The sequence below is a fragment of the Triturus cristatus genome, chromosome 10 (assembly GCF_964204655.1).
Source record: "Triturus cristatus chromosome 10, aTriCri1.1, whole genome shotgun sequence".
In the NCBI taxonomy this organism is placed as follows: domain Eukaryota; kingdom Metazoa; phylum Chordata; class Amphibia; order Caudata; family Salamandridae; genus Triturus; species Triturus cristatus.
The window spans coordinates 1,081,951,775-1,081,976,990 of record NC_140593.1 but is presented as its reverse complement, the minus strand read 5'-3'; the positions used below and the strand labels follow the sequence as shown (position 1 = coordinate 1,081,976,990).

The 25,216-nt window shown below is 43.3% G+C and overlaps 1 protein-coding gene across 1 annotated transcript in view; it reads right to left on the bottom strand.

The window, feature by feature from the left end:
- TMEM184A (transmembrane protein 184A) overlaps positions 1 to 11,569 on the bottom strand; it is a 139,274-nt gene extending 127,705 nt beyond the window's left edge. Inside the window, exon 1 of the mRNA XM_085629241.1 lies at positions 10,685 to 11,569. The gene's annotated coding sequence lies outside the window, so the exon portion shown is untranslated. The remainder of the gene's footprint in view (positions 1 to 10,684) is intronic.
- Between the last annotated feature and the right edge of the window lie 13,647 nt (positions 11,570 to 25,216).

The window sequence follows — 25,216 nt, the reverse complement described above, 5'->3', positions numbered from 1 at the left end:
TTATTTTAATTCAGTAATTGTATAGCTAATGTTGATGGTTCTCTGCAAGCGGTACTGAGGCAGGTTCCAGGTAACCCCGACCAGTATCCTTTGCTTTATAGACATTATTGATAGTGGTTATTTAAAACGAGGTGCTAAATCCAGGTTTATCACCAGAATGTGTTATTATGTTCACCAAACGAAAAAGTGCAATATTACTCCAGAATTTTAAGTCCAAGCTCTTAACAAAAGTCCCTATATGTGGGATACAGCAGTTGCAGATACTCTGGCACAGTCAATTTATGTGAACTTTTTTGCTCTTGATTAGCCCCATTTTACAGGTGGCAATGTCAGTGATGCCATGCAGTATTATTGAAAATAAGTGGAAAAGGCATTAATGTGTGATTATCCAACTATTACACATTTCTATCTTTTGATTTCTGACGTAAATGTGCGTGTAGTCATGAAGAGCACCTACTCAAAGTGAACATTTCTCAATGTGGGCATGTGATCAGCTTTTGTATAGTGAACACCTACCACTTGTACTGTCTTGTACACATTCACAAACTACCCCCGGTACACGTTGGTAGAGATTCTCACTGGCCGAGTCCCTGAACCAAGAAATACTCACCATCCGCGCCATCAATGCCAAAGGGTATGGAACAGAAGGCATGGAACAGGGGTACGCAGAAAATTTGCAAAGGATCTAACATTCCTTTCCACCCATGTCCGACAAGCTCCAACCCTATTACTCTTCAGTAAGGTACGGAAACCCTTCCTCTTCCAGCCACACCTTGTCCGCATGTAACCTTTTGTATGATGGACTTATTCATTTTATTTATTGTATTTATAAAGCGCTCAGCTGGTAACCCGCTTATCCAGCGAGCATGTTGCCCCTCAACCCCTTCCTTTGTGCTTCTTCACGCCAATCTTTGTCCAGTCTTCCATTCCTTCATAGTTATGCTTGTGCAATATACATACAATTATGCATTATATATAAAAATACTACTTACAATTATGTATTATATTCCTTATTTATGAGTGTGGCTTGACAGCACTGCTGTCTGCAAGACGTATTGTTACTTATTCTTTATAAAACAAAGAGAGTGGGCTTTAGTTCCGCCCAGGGGAGTAATTTTCTTTCACCTCATATGATTGGCTGCTTATTGTATTATTTCACCCCCTAGGAAAAGATTGCTTTTCAAAGCAATCGGGACTAATTTATATCTCAAAGCGCGTTGAATCATGACACATTAAATTCTTTACCTCCTAGAATCACTGTCTAAAGCAGGGGTACTCACAAACTTTCTCTCGGGGGCCAAAGTTACAGTGTGGTTTCTGGCTGAGGGCCGCACGGTGGGGGCGGGGCCTGTGAGGGAGGGGGCGGGGCTAGACAAAAAAAAAAACCTATCACCATGAGGTTGAACACAGGCCCCTGCAGCGGACGCCTTCGTCCACTGAGCCACCAGACCAGGCATTCACACCTATCTATCTATCTATCTATCGCTCTGTCTCCCTCCCTTTCTCTGTCTCCCTCCCTCCCTCTGGCTCCCTCCCCCCCTCTGTCTCCCTCCCTCTCTCTCTCTCCTTCTCTCTCTCGCTCTCCTTCTCTCTATCACTCTCCCTCTCCCTCTCTCCGTCTCCCTCCCTCGCTCTCTCTCTCTCTCCCTCTGTCTCCATCACTCTGTTTGTCTCCCTTTCTCTCTGTCTCCCTCCCTGTCTCACTCACTGTCTCACTCACTGTCTCACTCACTCTGTGTCTCCCTCCCTCCTCCTCTGTTCTCCCTCTGTCTCCCTCCCTCCCTCTCACTCTGTCTCCCTCCCTCTCCCTCCCTCTCTCTCTCTCTCTCCCTCTCTCTGTCTTCCCCCTCTGCTTTTTTAGTGATTCAGTACCTCGATTCAGCCCTAAAAGGCGTCCTTGCGATATTCCCTTACATCTGCCTCTCTACAAACAATTTCTCTCCTGAACTGCACACGATGAGAGGGGAGGCGGGGCGGGGCACAGAGTGGACAGAGCGCACACAGCCGTCGCACCCAAGCATTTCACGGGTCTTTTAAAGACCATTCACTTAGTAATGAGGCAATTTATGTACATTTCTAGCTTTTCATCTAACGAGGGAGTGGCACGTTTTGCCTTTCAAACTGGAAACCTAAACATTCCTGGCGTGACCTTTACGTCAGCAAGCAACAGTGAAAATATTAATTGGTGACATGTTTGTAATTTCTAAAGGTCCATATGCTTCCAAACAATCTTCTTCTTCTACCGAAGCATTCAGTGAGGATTTTCAATAATATATAAACCCTCGAAATTTGAAAAATATTAATCCTATTTAAACCAAAAGGGCAAATGGAACTTGCGGACATTTCTGAGAGCAAGTTATCATATTTGTCAACATAAAGTACAGTTTATATGCATGACTTGTCTTTTGACTTGCTATTCTCTCCACTTTTTGCAGGGCATTTTCGGTTATTTCGTGTACGTGCTGAAATCAATTTGGCAAATATGTTGCATTTTAATACCAAAGAAGCCGGATCTGAAACCTCACTTTCCATAAGAATGTGCTTGCTAATTTGAACTAATACAATGCTATAAATCTTGGACTTTGTTCGAATTTCAGTCTTAATGTGGAGCAGACGTGAGGAGAGGAAAACTGTTGCCGTCTGTTCTTTCATGATGGCGCACGTAGCAGCAGTGTCTGTTGTTCTTTAATCGCAGTGTCGGGGCACTGCCTTTAACACTGATGTTAATGAGGCTTTGTTGTATTTCATCTCCTCTTAGCGCCCCTGCATCTCCACTCATTCAGAGGGGAGATGCAGGGGCGCTAAAAAGAGGTGAAATACAACAAAGCCTCATTTACAAGTGACTTGGCTTTTAAAAAAATCGCCCGGCCCCCCATAGCTCCGCGCTGCTGCAACCGGCGGTGCTTGCTCAGGTACGATGTCTGGAAGGTCCGCGGGCCGCCAGGGAAGGCTTGCCGGGCCGCTGGCGGCCCGCGGGCCGTACTATGAGGACCCCTGGTCTAAAGAAAGCAATCGTTTCTGAGTTGTTATTTTGCTGCACCAGGCTTTCAAAAAATATTTTAAATCAAGTCTAAAGATGAAATCCAGACCTATTGGCTTTGCCAATGCTTGTTTGATATGTTTCTGCTAGGCTCCATAAAAAATGTAGCACTACACAACAACCTAAGCGCTACAGATGTGCATAAGCAGAAGCATAAATTGTGAAAGACAGTCATCACACCAGAGCGTTCAACAGCTGGACAATGACTAGTTCAGCTTTACTAAACTCTCTATCTGTTTGTGTTTGATGAGTTGAAGTGAAGTGAACAAGCCTAACAATGGAGATTTTTTGAAGCGAGATATTGGTTCAGTTTACTTCACAACGTCTTACAAAACGTTTTGATAGAATCTACATGCAAGTCATTGTACGCGAGGCGAGCTGTCACGTCAGATCATGCTTCAAGCTAAAGCCAATTGAGGGATATCAGAATGGGAGTGACCCTGTTGATTGCTCTAGAATGAATGAATTAAAGATTACTTGCTATAGAGTAAAACAGTGACCCAGTGCTAAATATAGGCAATCGATATGGAGGCAGGTGTAGTATAGCCATCAGTAGTCCTAGGCGTGCCTTAGGATGACCAGTTAGAAGAATGCTGCCATGCTCAGTGTGGTATCATCGAGTAGGGTGAATGCGACTGGGATACTTCCTGTCTCATAGAAAAAAAAACTATTGAAGTTTCATCCACACACACATCACATAGTCTGTAGCACAACAGAATTTTGGCCCAGAAGAATGTTGAGCCCATATGCACCCATTCAAGAGAATGTATAGTCCTACCAGAGTCAATTTTAAGGTTTACAATCTAACTTCATGTGTATCAAGAACTGCTTGAAAGTGGAACTCTTCATAGTGGCCTTTAGTTTAACTCACCTCAAAGAAAGGGTTATGAGTGAAAATATCAGCCAGAAATGTATTGCCCTGAGCCACATGGGTTCTAAGTGCAAGCTCCCAAAAGCACTTAGTCAAAATCACGGCTCTCTGAGGTGACCAATAGGTGAAGTGCTATAAACGACAAGAGAAACCCGTATACCCAGCTGGGACCTGGGTGATATATGGCATCAAACAACAATGTCTCACCAGGTAACAATAACACAATTCGTTTATGTAGAATAACTTAATTATAAAGAAAAAGGAGACCAAATGGCAGCATAGATGGTATTATGCAAATATATTTTCAAAAATTGTTCAACAAGTACTTGGAAGCAACCTTAATATTATGACTGTTCATTACGTGCAAAGTGAACATACAGTGCTCATGACGGAACAGTGAACGGCGCAAGTGAAACACGTGGATATAAATACAAAGGCAGCGGACAGAAATTAGTTGTTGGATATTAAGCATGAACAACAATTGATCCAATATTGTTTTAACAAAATCATATCATAAATCAAAATCCATAAATCTGCTGAAGTTTGTTGAAGGCGTTTCGACTTTCATCAATTTGAAGTCATCATCAGGACAATTAGAACATATGAGACAATGATTGCTGTCTGATGGGAATCCAGGAATGATCAGTGTGTGTCTAATCAGCGTGCCAGGCCAGAATTGTTAACTTGAAGTTCCATGGGGAGGAAAGACAGGTAAATTTTGTAGCAACAAAGGAATTGTTCATGAGCACAGGACAGTGGTATTGAGTGTGCAAGCCGGTCACACTACACGGTTACAGATTGAGTCCACAGTGAGTTTGTCATCCTGTATTTAAGGGATTTATTGTGCTTACAAGTCGCTCGTGGTATGAAAATCACAAGGAGTGGGATTCCATGCCGTTCCTCCTTTGATCAGGTCCCCACCTGAAGGAAGCTTTGTTCTCCACAGAGGCTTTTCCAAAGTGCGGCGAGTCCGGCTGGAATCCCCCCGTCTTTCAGGTAATGCCAGATTGCCCTAATGGCTAGTCCGACCCGGCTGCTGTAGACAGTCTCTTTAAGTGCTCCATTTATTAATGACCTATTTTTTGGGACACGGGCAACATGGGACTCTAGGTTTCTTCTAGGCCAAATTGACTTGAATTGGCATACCCCAAAACTCTCCAAGTGCAGTTGCAGTGTCCACACCTTGTGGCCACCGTCCTTTTATCTTCCATGCACTTGATGAGTAAAGCTAGGAACATGTTGTGAACTAGGGTCATGACTGATGGCCATGCTAGCTATCTACAGACGATCCTGGCTACTGCTGGCGGATCTCCTCCCTGAACCAGAGAAGAAGAGGACGGGCAGCTGGAAGCATTGCCCACACCCTCCGTCCCACTCTGTATTGAGGTACCACACAATGACACTTCTGGACCAGCTTGGAAGCACATCACCTCCTTACTGGTGCATAGCAATAACCGCCCCATCACCACTGACACAGACAGTCAAGGTCCCTGGTGGAAACCCAGATAAAAGAATAAGACTCTGTAGACAAACTTCTCCACACTTAACACTTTTCTGTGAGTTTCTACGTTATAAAAATACTAAGAAATGTCTCATGGTTGGTCCGGGTCACGTCCTCAGTGTTAAGACCTAAACTCTTTTCTGAGCTTTTCCCGCCTAACATTGTGCGTAGGGCACATATGCAGTTTAAGCATCCCATTTTATGTTACTGTATTTATTTGAGGGTTTTATGGAGCTGTGCAGGTCTCCAGAACGCTGACGTCCTGAAGCACAACTTATCATGGAATCAGTTGTGGGTAACTTTGGAAAGCTTTGCATTCTGGTACATTTCTGAAAAACGTATAATTTGACTCAACTATCAGTTTTGAATCTAGAATCTAGACATTATTTACATGTGTTTCTTTTATAACAGAATGTCTAATTTTGCTTATTTGCATCGATCAACTGTCCACTCTTTTTAATTGTGCCTCCAATAAACCTTCAGTAGAGAAGTTTTGTATCGATTTCCCTCGACATTGACTTTTCCTTCAAAGAACACATCACCAAGAAAAGCAAGACCGCACAACACTTACTCTTTCTCTTGAAAAAGTTAAACCCTTCCTGCCAAACTTCACTTTCAGAACACCAAATCAAGCGTTGGTCCTCCTGCACCTTGAAATTGGCAAAGCCCAGATTAAAGGCCTCTTCAAAAGCACACTTGCACTCCCAAAAGGCATTTGACGTGCTCTAGCACATTTCACCAAGCGCTTGGGGAACTTGATAACAACACCCACAACATTGAGGAAACTAAACAGACTCTCCTGCATGCCAACATTACTCTTCAAAATTAGTTCTAACACCTACAAAGTGATGAGGAATGGCACCCTCTGCATACTGAGCTAAAATACCTAGCCACCTCAGGTAGACGGTGCCACACCAGGAGTAGGAGATCGCATACTGGAGATGAAGAAATACCCTCTCCGTCTACACTTCCAAGATCTGGAACAACATCCCCATAGTCATGAGAAATGCTCTGACACTTGTGTCAAGAAAGTGAAGACATCTCTTCTAAGACCACAACCATCTTATTACATATGAAGAATCTGCTACTTGCTTCTTGGAAACGATCCTGCGTTGTATCCCAAGGATGTTGCTCGCTGTTCAGTGCTCTTTGCTTCCAAGCTAGGTTTGTGCTATACAAATACCATTACATAGACGAAAAAAGGCCTACTGTTTAAAGATATCTTTTATAGCAACTTTTACACCTTTGTACAAGGCTGCAACATCCTATTTTGTGGGAAACCTGGCTTAGCATAGACCAGAGACAAGGTTTCCAGTTCAATAAAAGCCTAAACAAACCTCAAGCTCTGCTAACTTCATGCCTGTAAAGTGCCCTTCCTCAACATAGTGACTGAAGACTTCCTCGTCTGTGTCTCATGCCTCACATGTTCCCTTTCTGTTATCTGAACCTCTCTGCTCTGTTCCTCACACTGCCTGAAGGTCCACCCACTTCCACTCGCGCCTACGGTATCTCTCTCCCTCCAATCCATGAGTCACTGATGTCTCTCTCTGGTATATCTGATCACTGCCATATGAAGGCCCTCTCTCACCGCTGTATCTCAGACCACCCTCTCTCACTGGTGCATCCGTGGATTCCTGTCTTGCCACTTCTAGGTCAATGAGCTCTCCCACCCCCACCGCTGTGAACGAGGTCTCAGTTTCTCTCCTCTGTCTCCAGGCTGCTTGTCTCCGTCTTTAAGGTTTTACTCTCTCTTCTGCATCTGTAAAATTCCCATATCTCCTGTGTCCCCATGGCCTCCAACTCTTTACCTTCCTTGTCAATGAGGTATTCCTCTTCCACCTGTGAATGATGTCTCCGTCTCTCTAATCTGTCTCACTCTGTTTTGAAACTTTCCCATTCCCCAGGGCATCTATAATGTTTCCATCTCCCCCGTCTCTAAGACTGATTTCTTTCTCACTTTTGTGTCACTGAAGTCTTCCTCTGCTACCTCAGTCTATCAGATTTCTGTCTTTCCCTCCGGTATCTTGATTTTTCACAGTGTCTCACCCCAGGATCTCAGTTGTCTCTTCTTCTGATCTTTTTATTTTTTTCCTTTCCACCCTTGCCTGAAATATCTCTCTCCCTCCAGAATGTCTCAAATGTCTGCCTAGTATTCTGCTCTCTTATCTATGAATTCTCTGTAATATATGTACCCGAGATCCCGCTTTCCCACCTACTTCTCCGATGCCTCTCGTTCTCACCTCTGTGCAAGTGAGATTTTTCCACACCACCGGTTATGAGGATTCCCCCTCCCACCGTCTGATCTCGCTCAATCTGAAACTAAATTTGCACTCATCAATTGTCAGCATCTATAAGATTTGCCTTCCTCACCTCTATGCCTCCACGGTCATCACTTACATTTGTTCTGCTTATAAGTGTGTGCATGCACTTCACATGTTATTGAAGGTCTGTACCGCGAGAGCTACCTCCGTGGGATGTTTGTTTTCTTTGTTTTGTTAAGTGCTACCGCAGAGCTGATGATTGTGATGTCAGGGGAATGTTGCCATAGCCTCCTGCCTTTCCTTCCACTTTTTTCTAGACACACATCATTTATACAAATGTACACATGTCTGAATGGGACATGTGTTTATTGAGCACACATTACTAATTTAGTTCTTGAATTTGTTGCTAAACGGGAGGGGGAGAGAGATAGTCATGCAATGGCTGCATTGTACAATGTTTCACCAGGAAAACAGGGCTCAAATCCCAGCTTCCCCATTAAACCAAATTGAATGATCCTTGGCACACGTTACTTTACTACACTGTGCCTCATCTGAGAGCACCGTGAAGTAATTCAGTGTTTTTACACAATGCAAACGTTTTGATGGGTTCGCCCACGCTTCGACTCTTTACGCCCGACCCCTGGCACCGCTCCACCAATGAATCTGTCCAACTCTGTCAATGTAAGGTCTTATCTCTGAATTTCTTCTCCCTTATTCATTGAGCCCTGTCCCAAACCTCTGATTTCCCGTCTCGCAGCTCTTTCTTTCTCTTCCGCTCGTTGTGATTGGTCTCACACTGGTCTCCATGGGCACTCGTTCGTCTTTGTGCTTTATTTTCAACTTTTGTGCCTTTGAGGTCTTCCTCAAATTCGTATACTAAAGATTATGCATTTATTTCCTTCCTCTGTGTGCCTCTGAACCTTCTCTCAGACCTTGTACGATTGTGAAAAGGGTGCTGTAAGAAGTGAAGCAGTGGCTTTTTCTCCCACTCCGCTCGTCTAACCACACCTCCCAATGAGCATGTGTTGTTTGCAAAGGGCAGATGGTGTGCACATACCTTCCATAGCCTCAAAAGTCAGAATTGGAAGCAGGTGAGGTTGTTAACTAATGACCCCACCCGGCCACCACCCTTCTCACCCCAGCTCTTGATTTCACATTTGTTAATGAAGCCTGCTGGGAGAGAATCACTCAAACATGTACCTAATGCTAACTTACATTAGCTGCAAGTATTATTCAAAGCCCCAGGGGAAAAAGATGTTTTACCATATGGGTGCTCCCTTTCCCTGATCATCAAAGCCATTTGTTGCAACCTGACACCCTCTTGTGGCCATCTGTGGTTGTGCTGAAAGGCAGCTGACTACAGAGGCCTTGCTGTACCACTGGCCCTAACTTATATTTACAGGTGAAGAGGGAGGGGGGGGAGGGAGTACCACCTCTCTGGACGTACAAAACTTTCATCTTTCTCACCACTCTATGATGAGAAGTTCATGCAGAAGTAATAATTTTATGGCCTCATCAAAAGATTCTGAGAGCTGCTTGGATACTGCAATTAAAGGCGTGATGAAGGCTTTAACAATCTTTCTGCGGTCATGACGGAGTTCAAAGAAGGGATACACACCCACAACTCTCAAAATACAATCATTTCCATTGTGCGACTCATCCATTTTAACTTAATTTGTAATGGAAGGTGCCAATTTTCTGCTATGTTGCTCTTAATAATTCTAGTAATCTATTTCAGTGGAAAGTTTAATTTGGTCGAGCGTGTCGATGACAGGAAACACTGCAATTACAATTTAGCAGAATAAAGAGTTGAACAAAGCAGCTGACCTGCAGGTCACACGTTTGAACCTGTCAGGGCACACATAGTTTTATCACTCTGCTGTCAAATTGATTTGGGGAATCACATGTGCAGTTTTATATTTTATATAGCGCGAACTCGACCGGAGCGCTTTGCATGAGTACCAGTTACGTCACACAAGGACACATTCGTTTTTGGTAGGCACGGGGAGTTTACGTGATCTGCACAGAATCACAGGATGTTGAGCCGGCGCCAAGACTCGAACCTGGTTCCCCAGTTCCAAAGTCGTTACGCCATATTTATGCATCGGATGTTCTTTTCAGGGATACACAGCTACAAATCTGGAGTACCAAGGACTCCACTAAGACAGCTACTATTTTCATTCTTCTGAGCAGTTCTAGCATTTGGTGTAACCAGACAGAAGCTTGTTCTGGGAGCTGTTCTTGAGACAGAACTGGGTCACGCCAGCCCCAGTGAATTCCTTTCCAGGCCGGGTTGTGGCTGGTAGCAGGAAGAACAGGCGGAATATCGCAGCTTTCCACCTGACTAGCAGCACAACAGTGTCACTTCACTAGATGCCAAAGGATCAAGTGAGATTGTAAAACTATTTTTGATTTTCTCAGGTGAAGGGTCTGTGTAAGGCAAGTCGACACAAGGGTGCTCTGTAGAAATGCCACGTTTGTTTTTCTTTGTGTGTATTTAAACTGATAATTATTTACATCTCATACAGTACAAACTGACCGATTGAACACTAAACAGTTTTAATTAATACCTAAAGATACACCTGTTTTCAATTTTAGACTACTGAAAGATGGACCTAAACCCAGCAAGCATATAAAATGTATGTATGCCATACGAATTACGTGTCTGTTTCAAGTGCACAAATCAATAAACTACTTTACTAGAACTATAATTTGAGACGTGCAAGTTATCCAAGGATTAACAGTATAAACATTAACCCGCCGAACTGCCACGTATCAAACAGACGTTTGCTCGCAGTTTATGCAGGTACCTGGGTCGCCACTTGGATATTAAAACATGTTTTTCGTTGATTTTCCATTACATGTCTCAGTCCAAAGTTTGTGCAGGGTGATACGCACACGAAAGGGAAATCCTGTCAGAACTCTATGGTGCGCGGACAGGAGCAAGGCGGAAGCAGAAAGGACGGGGAGGTTGTCCTAAAAAGAAGTGCGTTGGGTTGACAGTGACTTACCTCTGATCAGACCTGGCACTGCGGCTCCACGGCACGAGCCAGAGCCGCGGGGAGATCCATGCGCCGGCACACGTGCGCAGGACGAGTCCAGACAGCTTTACCCAGACAGGGAGGCAGCTCCCGGGTACTACAAACAGGCGCGCTCCGTGCGGCGCAGGTGCTGTAAACAGATCTTTATCCGCCGCTTAGCAGGCAAATCCGTGTGTTTCCGCCCGCGGCTCGGCGCCGGGTGACGTGTTCCGACCCTAGTCCGTGTGGCACCGTCCTGGTTGGCACCCCAGCGGTGCCCTGGCCACTGGCTGAGGGCTTCAGTTCAGAGACTCTTGGTCAGCTGCTGCTCTTCTGCCCGGCTCCACCCCCGCACCTGACACCCTGGATACTGTCCTCGAAACCTTCCGGCTGCTGCCTGCCCCACCTGTCCTACGGGCTGCGCCGGTACCTGCCCTGCCGCCCAGGCGCTGGCTCCTCCCCCGGTTCAGCCTGGCCGTCCACTCCTGCGCTCTCCGCCCCGGTGGAGGATTCGCCTCCTGTGCCCTTCTCACGTGGAATATTCCCGTCCCAGCTCAGAGCTCTCCCTCCCCTGCACCTTTCCCACTCCTCCCTCACTCCTTCGCTCTCCTCCCCTGTGGAGGATTCGCCTCCCACTGCCACCGCTGTCGCCTGCGCCCTTCACACGTCCCAGCTCCAGTCCGAACGCTCCATCCCCTGCACCTTTCACACTCCTTCCTCACTTCTCCTGTACCTTCCTCACTTCTCCCTCTCCTGCATCTTCTTCACTCCGTCCACTCCTGCGCTCTATGCCCCGGTGGGGGATTCGCCTTCCACTGCCGCCTGCGCCCTTCTCACGTGCAATATCCCCGTCCCAGCTCAGAGCACTCCCTGTCCTTCATGTCCCTCTCTCCTCCCTCTCCTGCACCCTTCCCACTCCTCCCTCGCTTCTCCTGCACCTTTCCCACTCCTCCCTCTCTTCTCCTGCACCTTCCTCACTCCTCCCTCTCCTGCATCTCCTTTACTCCGGCACCCTCCTCCCCTGTGGAGGGTTCATCTCCTGCGTCCTTCTCACCGTGAAATATTCCCGCCCCACCTCAGAGCGCTACCTCTCCTGCCCCTTTCCCACTGATGCCTCTCCTGCCCCTTTCCCACTGATGCCTCTCCTGCCCCTTTCCCACTGATGCCTCTCCTGCACCTTTCCCACTGATGCCTCTCCTGCACCTTCCTCACTCCGTCCACTCCTACGCTCTCCTCCCTGTGGAGGGTTCATTTCCCATTTCCCATTCCCTCTCCTGCGTCCTCCCCACTCCCACGTCAGATCTCTCCTCCCTCTCCTGCACCTTTCCTCACTCCGTCCACTCCTGCACTCTTCCCTGTGGGGGTTTAACCCACACCTGCTGTCTCGTCCACTTTTGTCACCCTAAAATATTACTCTCACACTGCAGGGCTTCTTCTCCCTCCCCTGCACCTTTCTCACTCCGCCCTGTCCTGCACCTTCCCCTCTCTCCAGCACATTCTTCTTTGCACAGCCAGACCAGGAAATCGCCACCAATTCACAAAGTTGTTTTTTATAGTAAGTGTGATGTACTTCCCTGAATTCAGGAGCAAGTCACACCTCAGTTGGAAGTAAAGCACACTACAATAAAAATAAAAACCTTCACACAGTCACAAACATCTGACATGTCTATCCACCTGCCATTACACCGATTCCAGGCTGCAAATCCGATCCTGTTTTATTTACTAACCAAAACTGAAACCTCTCAACATTACATTTGAATTTTTACTAGCGACTTCTGCCTCATTTGAGTGAGAGGTGCCAATTTAAACCAACCACTGGAGAAAATTCCCAGTGGAGACGCTGCACCGGGTGAGTCACAAATTGATACATCTGCCTGCACAATGTACAAAAGCTCAGTAAAATAACTAGGCCTACAACTTCATGTCATGAAGAACCAACTCCGGCAGCTCTGAACTTCCTGTTTATAAACTACTGTTGGCGCTGCAGTAGTCCAATTGTACAAAACCAATACTACAAGTACCAGAATGCACAACTGTGGTAAATAAAAATCCAGGACTGGACACATCAAATATGATTATTTATAGTGCTCATATATATATATGTTTCAAGGCACTAGCCTTCGACAGGATAAATCGGGGCTGGAAAACAAAAAGATTTGAGGTTCCAAATCAGGAAGATTGTTCCAGAGCTGACACCTCAAATCTGTCCGCCAACAGACCCGCGTGGAAGTGAGTCGAAAGGGGGTGTTACAGAGAAAAGTATGACTGGCAAACCAAAGCAATTATCCAAGGCGAGAAGCAAAAATCTTTTAAAGGGTTATCAGGGCGCAACCATAGGGACTTCTGGAGAAGAAATAGAAGCCGCTAAGCCAAATGTTAGCATCTACAAGGACCTCATATCCCTTCTATTTCCTGAGACATGATTGAAATTGCTAAGCTACTGACCAAGATAAACTCCATCTTTCTTGAGGTATCCTGCGTTTGGCCATTGCTTGTAAACCCCATTTCAGTTGTCGATGTAATGGTTCACCATTGGTGGTGACAGATAGTCTATGATCCTTTTTATTTTATTTATTTATTTATTTTTGCAGTTTTGTATAGCGCGAACAAGACCGTTACAGGTATCAGAGCGCTTTACAGTACAGAGATAACAACATAGAACACATATAGATATCGTGAAATAGGTGAGGAAAGTAAAGATTAGTATACACTCGTATCACGTATTTACAAGGGAGTATCAAAGAATCATGTGAATTTGGCTAGAAGAATAGATTTCACTTCTTTTTAAAAAAAAGCTGCCGATGGGTTAAGTCTCGTTTCTTGAGGCAAGGCATTCCAAATCCTGGGCGCCATTCCTGAGAAGGAGCGGTAGTATGTTTTCTGCTTGGAGAACCGTTGTGGTTTAAGCAGAAGATTGTTGGAGCTCCTAGTGGATCTGTTGCCACCCAATAGTACCAATTTCTCCGCTAGGTATCTCAGTGTTTTGTGATGTAAGGCCTTATGAGTCATCCTCCGATTTTCAAGTGAATTCTGGCCTCAAAAGGAAGCCAGTTGAGGGCACGAAGGTCAGGGGAGATGTGGCTGTTTCTTTTGGAGCCTGTGACGAGCCTAGCAGCTGTGTTGATTGTGGCTCTTAAGGGAGCGGTCGTTGATCTGGGTAGGCCACAGAGAGCGATACTTCCATAATCCACTTTGGGCATTACTAGAGATTGAACTGTCTGTTTAAAGCCTCTGGCCGGTATGAAGGGTTTCAGTTTTCTCAAGGTGTTAATCTGGAAATTAGCTCCTTTAGTTGCAGCGCTGATGCATTTCTGCATATTTAACTTATTGTCCAAGGTTATTCCCAGTGATTTAGCTGAGTCGATGATGATAGGTAGGCAATCGAGTGCTGTAATGTGCTTCATCCATTCAAGGATGGTGGTTGTTTGGTTGGGAGGGGCGATAAGGAGAAATTCAGTTTTTAGACTGTTTTAATTTTAGATGATTTTCTGCCAACCAGATATGTGTTTTGTGGAGAGTTGAGTTAAGGGACTTGATGTCATCAAGTGAGTGTACTTTGATGTAGAGTTGTGTGTCGTCGGCATACATGTGATATTGGATGTTTGACGAGTTGAGTAGCTCCGTGAGAGGTTCCATAAACAAATTGAAGAGAGCCGGGGAGAGGGATGAACCCTGGGGTACTCCCAGAGTGACTAGGGAGGGGTTGGATAATGATTGGTTAATCTTGAATCTTTGTGTTCTGTTTTGGAGGAAGTGATAGAGATCTGGGTGCATAAATTGTCCCCACTTCCACGGATAGAGTAATTTCACAGTTACACGCACATACACTCATCATACACTAGGGCCCATTTCACTAACATACGCTCAAATACTCTACCAGCACTGAATCTGTGGAAAGAAATCTCCTAAACACCCTGCATCTATATCGAGGTCGATAAGACCTGGTTATTGTAACTGTCCTGAAACATAACCTAAACAATCTATACAATAATAATCAAAATAGAGTACTCAATAATTGACAAGAAATAATAACCAACACCGTATTCAAAATTATGGTACTTTATCTAAAATTAGTCAAAGAAAAGTAAATCAGAATAAATCATCATTCTCATAATTACCTATTCTAGCTAAATGTCAGAATGGGTCAGGACAGGTCTCTCAGTAAAGTCTCTCGAGTCACCGTCCTCTCAGCATCGATCCTTAAAAGGCAAAGTGGCGATGCGGCAAATGGCGAATGGCAAGTGGCAAAGACCCTCTCTAGGCTAACAATTTTTATAGTGTTCTGAACAAAGGAAAGAAACAAAAGTATTCTTTGCGTCCGCTGAACCTCTGAGCAAAGCGAGAAGGAAAGAATGTAGCATCGCTACATTTGAAAAATCTCCGCTCAGGAAAAATCACAAAAATAAAAAGACAGAACAGGAACTAAATATTTAAAAAGTATCTTCTTCAACATCCACATTTCCTCTGGTGAGCTCAGAGTTCAGAGTTTTTCTTTAAGGCTCCTTTGTTTTCCAAGGCGGCCAAGGCTGTCTCAATGCATCTGGAGACTTGCCCAGAACTGCTGCTGTCCTCACGGAAAGTTTTAACCAGGCAAGGACTGTGGACAGATGACTCGCATCCATATTCAGCAAGGCCTTTTCCATCACAAACTTTTACTCGAGACTAGGCTGCAAACAGCGGCCATCTTTGATCAGGCCACAATAGGCCACAATAGACCATCTTAATTGAAAAAGACAAAAACAACGTTACCACAGCATAGTGATTAAACAGTGTTAACCCCACTAATACCTTATGTGTATGTGATTATCTAGCCTTTGCAACACAGAAAAGCATTAATTCAAAAGCGTTTTGTGCTTTAAAATAAACAGCACTCAGCAGCATTTAAACATGTAAACACGCACGTTATTATTAGTTAGCACACATACGCGTTCCCACGTGTAGTTCTCTCTTGTTAAAACACACATATTGATCAGTATAAAACACTTACACAAAACAAATAATTAATAATTAATGATTAGTGTTAGTTCGACAAATAGACAAACCAGAGCTTTAAATAAACTCGAATGATTTTCAAACAGAAAATCTGCTCTAGCAATCCCCCCTTTGGTGATTTTATCACCAAATAACCCAAAAAACACACAAAAAAAAAATTAGTGAAATTTTAGTCCCATTTTAGGAGAAATCGGAAATGTCTTTTTCTCCTTACACAACACTACACACCAGTCACTCTTTCATCATCCCTCTTTGTTTCTAAGTAGACACTCTTCCCTCAATTCTTCTAATTCAATTTCTTGTGGTTCTCTCTTCAACCTTTTATTTCTCTTAATTAATCTCTTTTTCCCTCCCCTGTTTTTACAACACAAACACACTAATCTAAGTATCAATAAAGCAACAATTATACAAGATAAAGGAAACAATATCTTACCTATAATAGTACTACCTATTTTTGCAATAAAACTCTTAACAGCTATCACCTTATTAGCTAATTTAGTCCAGATACTTTCAGCTTCAAGTGGTACTAATTCTTCATGCAAATCAGTAATATTTTTGATATAGACCTTCAGGTCTTTGCTTTCGTCAGGAATGTAAGTGCAACAATGTTGAACTTTCAGCATTCCACAAACTCCACCCTCCTTAGCTAATAGAATATCAAGGGCAAGTCGATTTTGCATTGACATGGCACGTACGGCAATCAACTCCGTATTTACCAAAAGAAACCCTCCAGCGGTATTTGTCGACAAGCGATCCACCACTGTTGACAGTTTCCGAATCCCATGAGCATTTAAAGAAATTCCCACTGCTGGAATTAAAGCTCCAAAAATGTCACCTACTATTTCAGACCAAGTTTCTCTCTTGAAACGCATTAGTAAATGTATATGTTCTACATCTTCTATTCTATCTATATGAAAGATCTTTGGAAAGACCAGGCCCACATAACACGTGCCATACCAATGGTCAGGCAACTTGTAATAAGCCTTGTTCCCACAAACATAATACACTCCTGGAAAAATTGTATCTTCTCCACCTCTGAAACCCCATACTGTTGCAATGAAGTATGTATCATGACATTCACTAGTCCCAACAAAGTATGTATCATATTGAGACTTCCTTCTTGTAATGCACAGCTTACCCTTCTGTGGTGCATCTAGAGCTAAAGTTGGACTAGCCCCATTTCTCAATTCTTTTCCCATCTCAATGTCCCAAATTGTCTCACTCACTTTATATTTCCCTGCTTTCTCATGCATGCTCAATCTCCTTTCCTCCACCATATTTAGGAAAGCTTTCTCCTCTTCTTTCAGACTGCAAGTTAAATTATTCTTAAAAATGTAATCTAATGTTAATTCTTCTTTTTCAATAAACATCTCACCAAAAATGTTAGCTTCTTTAGCTGGATTCAGCTCTTTGTTCATTGGCAAGTGCCCAAAAATACTATCTTTGTTAGACATCTTATAATCTATTTTCCCTAACAAATAAAAAACACTACTCAACACACTACAAGAAATTCCATACGTAGCTGGTAAATGATGATAAGTAACACCCTCTGAAACGGATGCAGGCAATTGCATACAGACGTAGCAATCCCTGACTTCCATTGTCTTCACATATTCGTATAACAGCTTCGAAAAAACATTACTAGAAAAATCATTAATTGACCTATCTTTATGTACGTAAGTATTACTAATTCTAGTCGGAACTACTTTTTGTGAACTCTTCTCTGCAAAAGTCACATTCTCAGTGTGTATTCCTAAAGTGTCTAATGTAACCCTAAAGGTAACTAATAAAGCTAAAACACCCCATAATAGCATTAATAATCCAGTACAGCAGCAGCACATTTTACACCATCTTCTTAAGAAGGCACATCTATTTTGATTATTCTCTGTGTTAGCCATTTTACTACTTTGACCGTGTCTTTTGACTTAGCCTCTTCTACTCCACTACTTGAAACTCTAAAATTCTGGATTACTTCAAACAATCAATTCAGTTTCTTCTTCTTTTCACTTTCTCCAAGTGATTTCTTTTGTTCACTCAGTTTGGATATTCATCATTTTTCACTCCAACTTCTTCGACATCAAATTGTATTAGATCTCCAACGATATCCTCAGTATCCGACTTTTCATCAATGTCAGTCAAGATTACTTTCAGGATTTCAACAGTATCTTCCTCAACCACTTCTCGTACGGTCTCCTCTGGATTTCCTTGACTTTCTGCCTCTTCACCTTCAGACAGTGCCACGTACGTCCATTCCGGCGACCTATACTTCTGGTTAGGTTTTCTTATTCTCTTGATCCCTTCTGGTTCTTGTTCTTTTGATTTTTTTCTCTTTTCACCTTTTACTGGATTCTGACTCGATACTTCATTCACTTGTTCAGCTTTCGAAGTATTTGCTCTTATCAGTCTGTATCTCAGCCTCTTTATTCTGTTGTTAGGCCAAAGATCTCCTCTCACAACCTTTTTCGGTCTTGTTTCTGTACTATTTCTCTCTCCAATCCAAGTTCTCTTTCTCAGAACTCGACCCTCTGATTTTTCATTCTCACTTTCATCTGATCCTGTTTCAGGTGCCTCTTGTTTTTCAGCAGTTCTCTTTCGCTCCACAGTCTTTTTCACCACTGTTTGAGACTTCCCTATTTCTGTCCCTCCTCGGGTCTCCGACACGCAATCTTCTTGCTGTCTACTTGTCCCTTTACCTAGCTTATCAGGAATGTTCCCTACACCTCCTCGGGGGTCTTCCGCAATCTGTCCCTCTCTATCTTCTTCTGACCCTGCTTCTTCAGGTATAATCTCAAGTGGTTCTTCAATCTCCTCCTCTTCTGATTCAGGAGTAGTCTCTGTGGAATCACTCTTTTCTTTTCTTTTCCCTTCACTGCTTTTCGGAATTTCAGGCTCTTTCACAGAATCTGATCCTTTTCCCAAGACTTTCAATGGTTCTCTTGAAGTCTTCTCTGACTCTTTTACTGGTTCTGTTTCTTCATCATCACTGGAATCTGATTCTTCAAAATACTCCTTACCAGTCCAGTCTTTCGGGTTTGGAACTCTCAGAGTATGACCGCATGCACCCAATTTTTCACACCAGCACACTTTACTGCAGTTGTCGTAGTTAGAATAACTTGTCTTGGCCTTCCCCACCTTGGAACCAAGCAATTTCTTCTTCTGTGTACTTTAATCCTCACCCAGTCCCCTGGACTCAGATCATGAGCTTGCTTCTTCTCAAGTGTGGTAGCTTCTTCTCCAACCTGGTGAAACACAGAATGAACTGCGTCAGCCAGGCCTTTACAGTAATCCAAAATCATGTCATCAGTTATTGTCATCAACTTATTTGCAGGTACATATGCATGTCGCATTGCACGTCCCATGATGATTTCATGCGGACTTAAACCAGTAGTTCTATCTGGAGTAGATCTGATAGTCATCAGCACTAGAGGCAAAACATCGGGCCATTTCATGCCAGTGGCTAAACACATTTTACCAATCCTGTTCTTAATTGTGCCATTAATCTGCTCAACCACACCAGAAGCCTCTGGTCTGTATGCACAATGTAGCTTCTGCTGTATGCTCAATGCTTCACAAATCAGACTCATGAGTTCATTATAGAAGTGTCCACCTCTATCAGACTCAATCGTTACTGGAAACCCGTACCTAGGAATCAACTCTCTTAACAGTAACTTTGCCACTGTTATTCCATCATTTCTCCTAGTCGGATAGGCCTCCACCCATCTTGAAAACAAGCAGACTACCACTAGAACATACCTCAGTCTGTTCACTTGGGGCATTTCAATGAAATCAATCTGCATTCTTGTAAAAGGACCTCCTTCTCTGCCTATTGTTCCCAGACTCACCACTGTCTTTTTCCCAGTGTTAAATTGCTGGCAAATCAAACATCTCTGACAGATGCTCTCTGCAATTGTCCTGAACTTTGCATTGTACCAGGTCTGCTTAAACGACCTGATCATCGCATCCCTTCCCAAATGTCCCTGTCCATGATACATTCTTGCCATTGACGACAGTATGGAGTTCGGCATTACTGGTCTGCCATCTCTATAGACCCAAGCATTGTCTGTTTCTCTTGGGGCACAACCTGCCTTAATCCAGTCTTTCTTCTCTTCCTTTCCTGCCTCATCCTGCAACTGTTTCACTTCATCCCACGTCTCTAAGACATTAGTAAACATCACAGAACAAAAAGACATTTCACCTTCTCGTTCCCGATTAATGGACTGGTTATTTTTCGCGCAATATTGCGCAATGTCATTTGCGTATCTATTGCCAACTGTCACAAAATCATTTCCTTGTCCATGAGCAGCACACTTCACAACTGCTAACTCTTTAGGCAACTGTATCGCTTCAAGCAATTTCCCAATCATTTCAGCATTCTTTATTGGAGTCCCACTCGACGTCAAGAAACCTCTTTGTAGCCAAAGTTGGCCAAAATCATGCACAACTCCAAATCCATACTGACTATCAGTCATTACAGTCGTCCTCAAATCTTTCCCAATTTCACAAGCTTTTGTCAATGCCACTAATTCCGCAACTTGTGCAGATTTCACTCCTTTCAATGGTGATGCTTCCATAACCTCTGAAACCTTGCACACTGCATATGCTGCACACAGCACACCCTCATCATTCCTCAGGCATGATCCATCCACAAACAACACATGATCACTCTCATGCAAGGGAAGATCCCTTATGTCTGGTCTCGGTTTTGTACAGTAATCAAGCACATCCAAACAATTGTGATCATCTTCTGTTTTCACACCCACATTTTCAATATCCGGCAACAATGTCGCTGGATTCACATTCACACATCTTTCAAGAGTCACATTTGATGCTCCCAGAATCACTTTCTCATATTTAGTCAGCCGACTATGTGACATGTACTGGGTTCTGCTTCTCGTCAAAAGAATTGCCACATTATGAGGTACGAATACCCTTACAGGATATCCCATTATGATCCCCTCACTCTGTTCCAGGCTTCTGTATGTTGCAGCCACAGATTTCAAACAACCTGGTAAACCTACAGCTACAGGGTCAAGTGTCGATGAGAAGTACGGAATAGGCCTCCTCAGCTGTCCGTGCTTCTGAATTAACACTGAAAGTGCACATCCATTTCTCTCACTACAGTACAATTCAAATTCCTTTTCATAGTCAGGCATACCCAAAGCTGGGGCCTCACTCATTCTACTTTTCAGTTCTTCAAATGCTGCCATTTGTTCTGCATCTAGTTCCAATGGGTCTGTCATCTCACTTTTTGTCAGCTTAATCAGTGGCTTTGCTATCAGAGAAAAATTAATTATCCACTGACGACAATAACCCACCATACCCAGGAACATTCTCACTTCCCTCTGGGTCTTTGGAGCTTTCATTCCCCTGATGATTTTGATCCTGTCATCAGTCACCTTTCTCAGACCTTTTTCAATATTATGTCCAAGATAATGCACCTCTTTCTTGCAAAATTGCAATTTGGCTGGAGATACCTTTAACCCTCCATCCGCCAGATGATTCAGTAAAGCTATGGTATCCACCTCACAAGCTTCACGCGTCTTTGATGCCACAAGCAGGTCATCAATATACTGCACTAGTACTGAGTTTTCAGGCATGATCAAACTCTCCAATGACTTTTTCAATAACTGATTGAATATCGAAGGACTCTCTGTATACCCTTGTGGGATACGACACCATGCTAAAATACGCTGGCCAAATCTAAATGCAAAAATTGGCTGGCTGTCATGATGCAATGGAATTGAAAAGAACGCATGACACAAATCAATCACTGTATACCACTCAGCATCATGTGGAATCTGATACAAAATCACTGATGGATTTGGCACGATAGGACAACATGCCACCACAATTTGATTAATTTTTCTCAAATCCTGCACAATCCTAAATTTTCCATTAGGTTTCTTTAGCCCCATTATCGGTGAATTACACGGGCTACTCAGTAGTTCTCTCAGAACTCCCTGCTGAATCATTTTCTCAATTATAGGAGTTATTCCTTCAATTATTTCTGGTGTCATTTTATACTGAGGAATGTTAGGATACGTAATTCCCTCTTTCACTGAAATTTTTACAGGATCTACATTATTCATCAATCCCACATCCTCTCCAGTAAAGTCCCAAACTGCCCTTTTCACTGTGTCTCTCAGCTCTTGAGGCAAATCCTCCGGATTAAACACAGCAAATGCACCAACCATTTCATTTTCTCTATTTCCTAGAGTCATTCGGTACAAAACATCCTCATCTGGTGTCTCAAAAGCTATTCCATCCGGTGTACAGAAAATTGTGCAGTTCATTTTGCACAACAGATCCCTACCTAACAGGTTCACTGGACTAGTGTCACAGACGATAAATCTGTGCATGTCTGAAAATTTCCCTATCTGCACTCTTACTGGTTCAGTAAGACGGGTTCTGATTTGTGTATTGGCTACACCAACTACTTGGATTGCTTCATCCGAGAGAGGAAGATTTCTAATATCTGTTGACCTGACAGTTGATCTTGTCGCACCTGTGTCTACCAAAAAAGTAACACTTTCTTCATTTATTTTTCCATCTACAAATGGTCCTGCCTGGTCTATTTCTAGAGTTGCACCAAGTATGCACTCTTCCTCCTCTCTTCGGCACCGTCAATAATCACCCTCAGACTCACTCCCTTCATTCTTTAACAAGTACTGCTGTACCTGGTTAGAACGCCTTGGTTTGTTTACCTGTTCATCATTGTAGAATCCTTAATCCTGATTATACTTTTGTGACCCTCTATTCTGCGGTAAGGGCGGTTTTGGCTCTTGACTCTGCTGTCTCACAACTTTCTGTTGTTGCTGCTGTTGATTATTTCCTTCGTTCTGCACCTGTTGATTTAAAGATTTTCCCTCATTATTCACTAATGGTGGATTGGTACATTCCGATCTCCAATGTCCCAGTTGGCCACAGTTGTGACATGGGAACATTTTTTTAGCTTCTTCAAGATTCCCCTTTCCTTTTCCTGCATATCTGGGTCTATTCCCTGCATTATTTCCTGCACTATTCGCCTGTTCCACCAACTGTGCTTCTTGTCTTTCCGCAACCTTCACTTGTGCCCACATTGCTTTCTCTTTCAGCTTTCTCTGTTTTGCTTCAATTTCATCACTGAAGTATTTCGCATGTCTCAGAATCTCATCTATTTTCTTACTCTGCCAATCCACTGTGTGTTCACAAATTCTCTCACTAATCTCAGGTCTCAGGCCATATACAAATCTGTATACAAAATGTCTCAAATCTTTGTCACCCAGGTGTTCATCTCCACTGAATTGTTTAAAAGCCAGTATCAGCCTCTCGTAAAAAGCATGAACTGATTCTTTTGCTTCCTGTTGTGTTCGATCTATTTTAACCCAGTCTGTCTCTTTTGGAGGTACCTTACTCCTCAGGTATACCATCACCTGATCATACTTTCTCATTACCTCTGGATCTGGTGCTCCTGTTCTCGGATCTCTTGGATATTCCTCAGTAGGCCAACTCACAACTATTTTACACTCAGTCCACAAGTCTGCTGGAACAATTATATCAAACAGACTATTCAGGTCAATCCACAGCACTTTTGACAATTTCACAAACCTATCTACCTGCCTATACCACTCGACGGGCTTTTCTCTCAATCGAGGGAAATCATTCGTAAATGATAAAATATCCTGTCTGGTCCATGGAACATGTACATATCCTACTCCAGGTATTTCTCTCATAGGATAATTATCCACTGGTTTCTCCTTTTCTCTCACAGGAAATGCTGAATAAGTCCTATCCTCTGATTCTTCTCTTTTCCTGTACCACCTATCCTTCCACTTTTCTACATCTCCCCATCTTCGCAATAATGCGACCATTTCTTTAATCTGTCCTGTTCTACCGGCACCATTCAGATTTTCTATGTCTTTGTCTGTGAAATCCATCCTGTAAGTTTTCTGCATAGCTTTCACCTTATCAATGTCAACTCCCTGTTCATTCGCTATTGCTCTTAACCTGTCATGTGTATTTCTCGCTCTCCAGGTAATGTTTTTACACATGAACAACAGCTCACCTTCATGATGATTTTTAAGAATCTCTGTTGGAACTGTCCCTGCAACAAGCTCTTCTAATTCTACACGTAACCTAGCCACATCAATTGCTTGTGAATCTTTATCCCTCTTTTGAAGAACTTTCATCCAATCATTCAAATCTTCAGCTGTAATTTCAGTAGTTTTTCTCACTGGAATCACTTTCTTTTGCGGTACTAAAATCGGCATCCCTGAACAACTAGCTTCACTAGCATCCAGTCCTTCATTACATGTGTCATGTCTGGATTGTCTCAGATCACTACTCTCTGTCCTTCTTCCTGAATCTCCTGAGGGACCAGCTGAACTTGTTAACTTATTCCCAACATATGGAATTACCAAACTGTTTTCACCTGTCCTCTGGTTATCAAACACAGGCATTATCGGACCTATGGTTACAGGCACCGTAACAGCTTCCAGATTCTTTGTTAACTCCCTAATCTTTTCAGTTAACTCTGATGTAGTTCTGGCTAATTCTCTTGTATTCCTGTTACCACATCGATTCTCTCTCTCCCTGAAAGGATTACCACTTCTTAACTCAGGTGTCACATTTTCTGTCTCAATGTTACTCATTGTATCTCTTATCGGAGAAACAATTGGTGTACTCTCTTCTGGTTCTGGTCTATATGGAGGTGGTCTCTTGTAAATCATGTCATTCAAGACCTCATCCTCATACTCATTAACTCCATATCTTCTCACTTCTGACTCAGGAACCCTTTCTGCTCCCCCTTCAACTGTTCTCATCGGATATAATCCCTCTGACATACTAGCATCTCACCATCTTTTCATTCGATCATGATGAGTTTCACGATCATGTCTCCTCCTGAACATATACCTGTAATGTCCTCCAGACCTTTGCTTTTCTCGCTCATGTACTTCCTCTTCCCATTCCACTAAAGCCTCAAACTGTGTCGGCCTTGGTTTTGGGTCAAGACATAACATCTTTTCCCGTAAATTTCTCAACACGGCCAGATTAAATGAACCATGTTCTGGAAATGCTAGAACACCATCCTCTTTGGTATACCTAACCCAGTTCTCCAACCATATACAGGTATGATACCCATATCTTGCAGCCATGAAGGATGCAGGTGTTTTCGCTGGAGGTAACAATTCACCCTCTCTCGTCTTAACATCTTTATCCTTGTCAAACCACCTTTTGATTCTTCCAAAAAATGTTTTCTTCTTTTTCTCTTCTTGGTAATACATTTTAGCGTTTACCAAAACTTTCTAATCCCTTCCGTATTATAAATATACAATACGATTTTTAAGCCAATAACAGCGCGACTCACACTAACGCACCAATCCTGGAGCGTCTACGTCACTAGAATAGCTCTTCCAATCCTTGCGCGGCTCACACCAACACACCAATCCTAGCGCGAGCACTATTCTGATTCACTATCCAATCAGAGCGCGGTCTCTATGACGTCAGCAGCCGCTGCAGTCTCTGTCTCCTGTCTCCTGTCACTCGTCTACC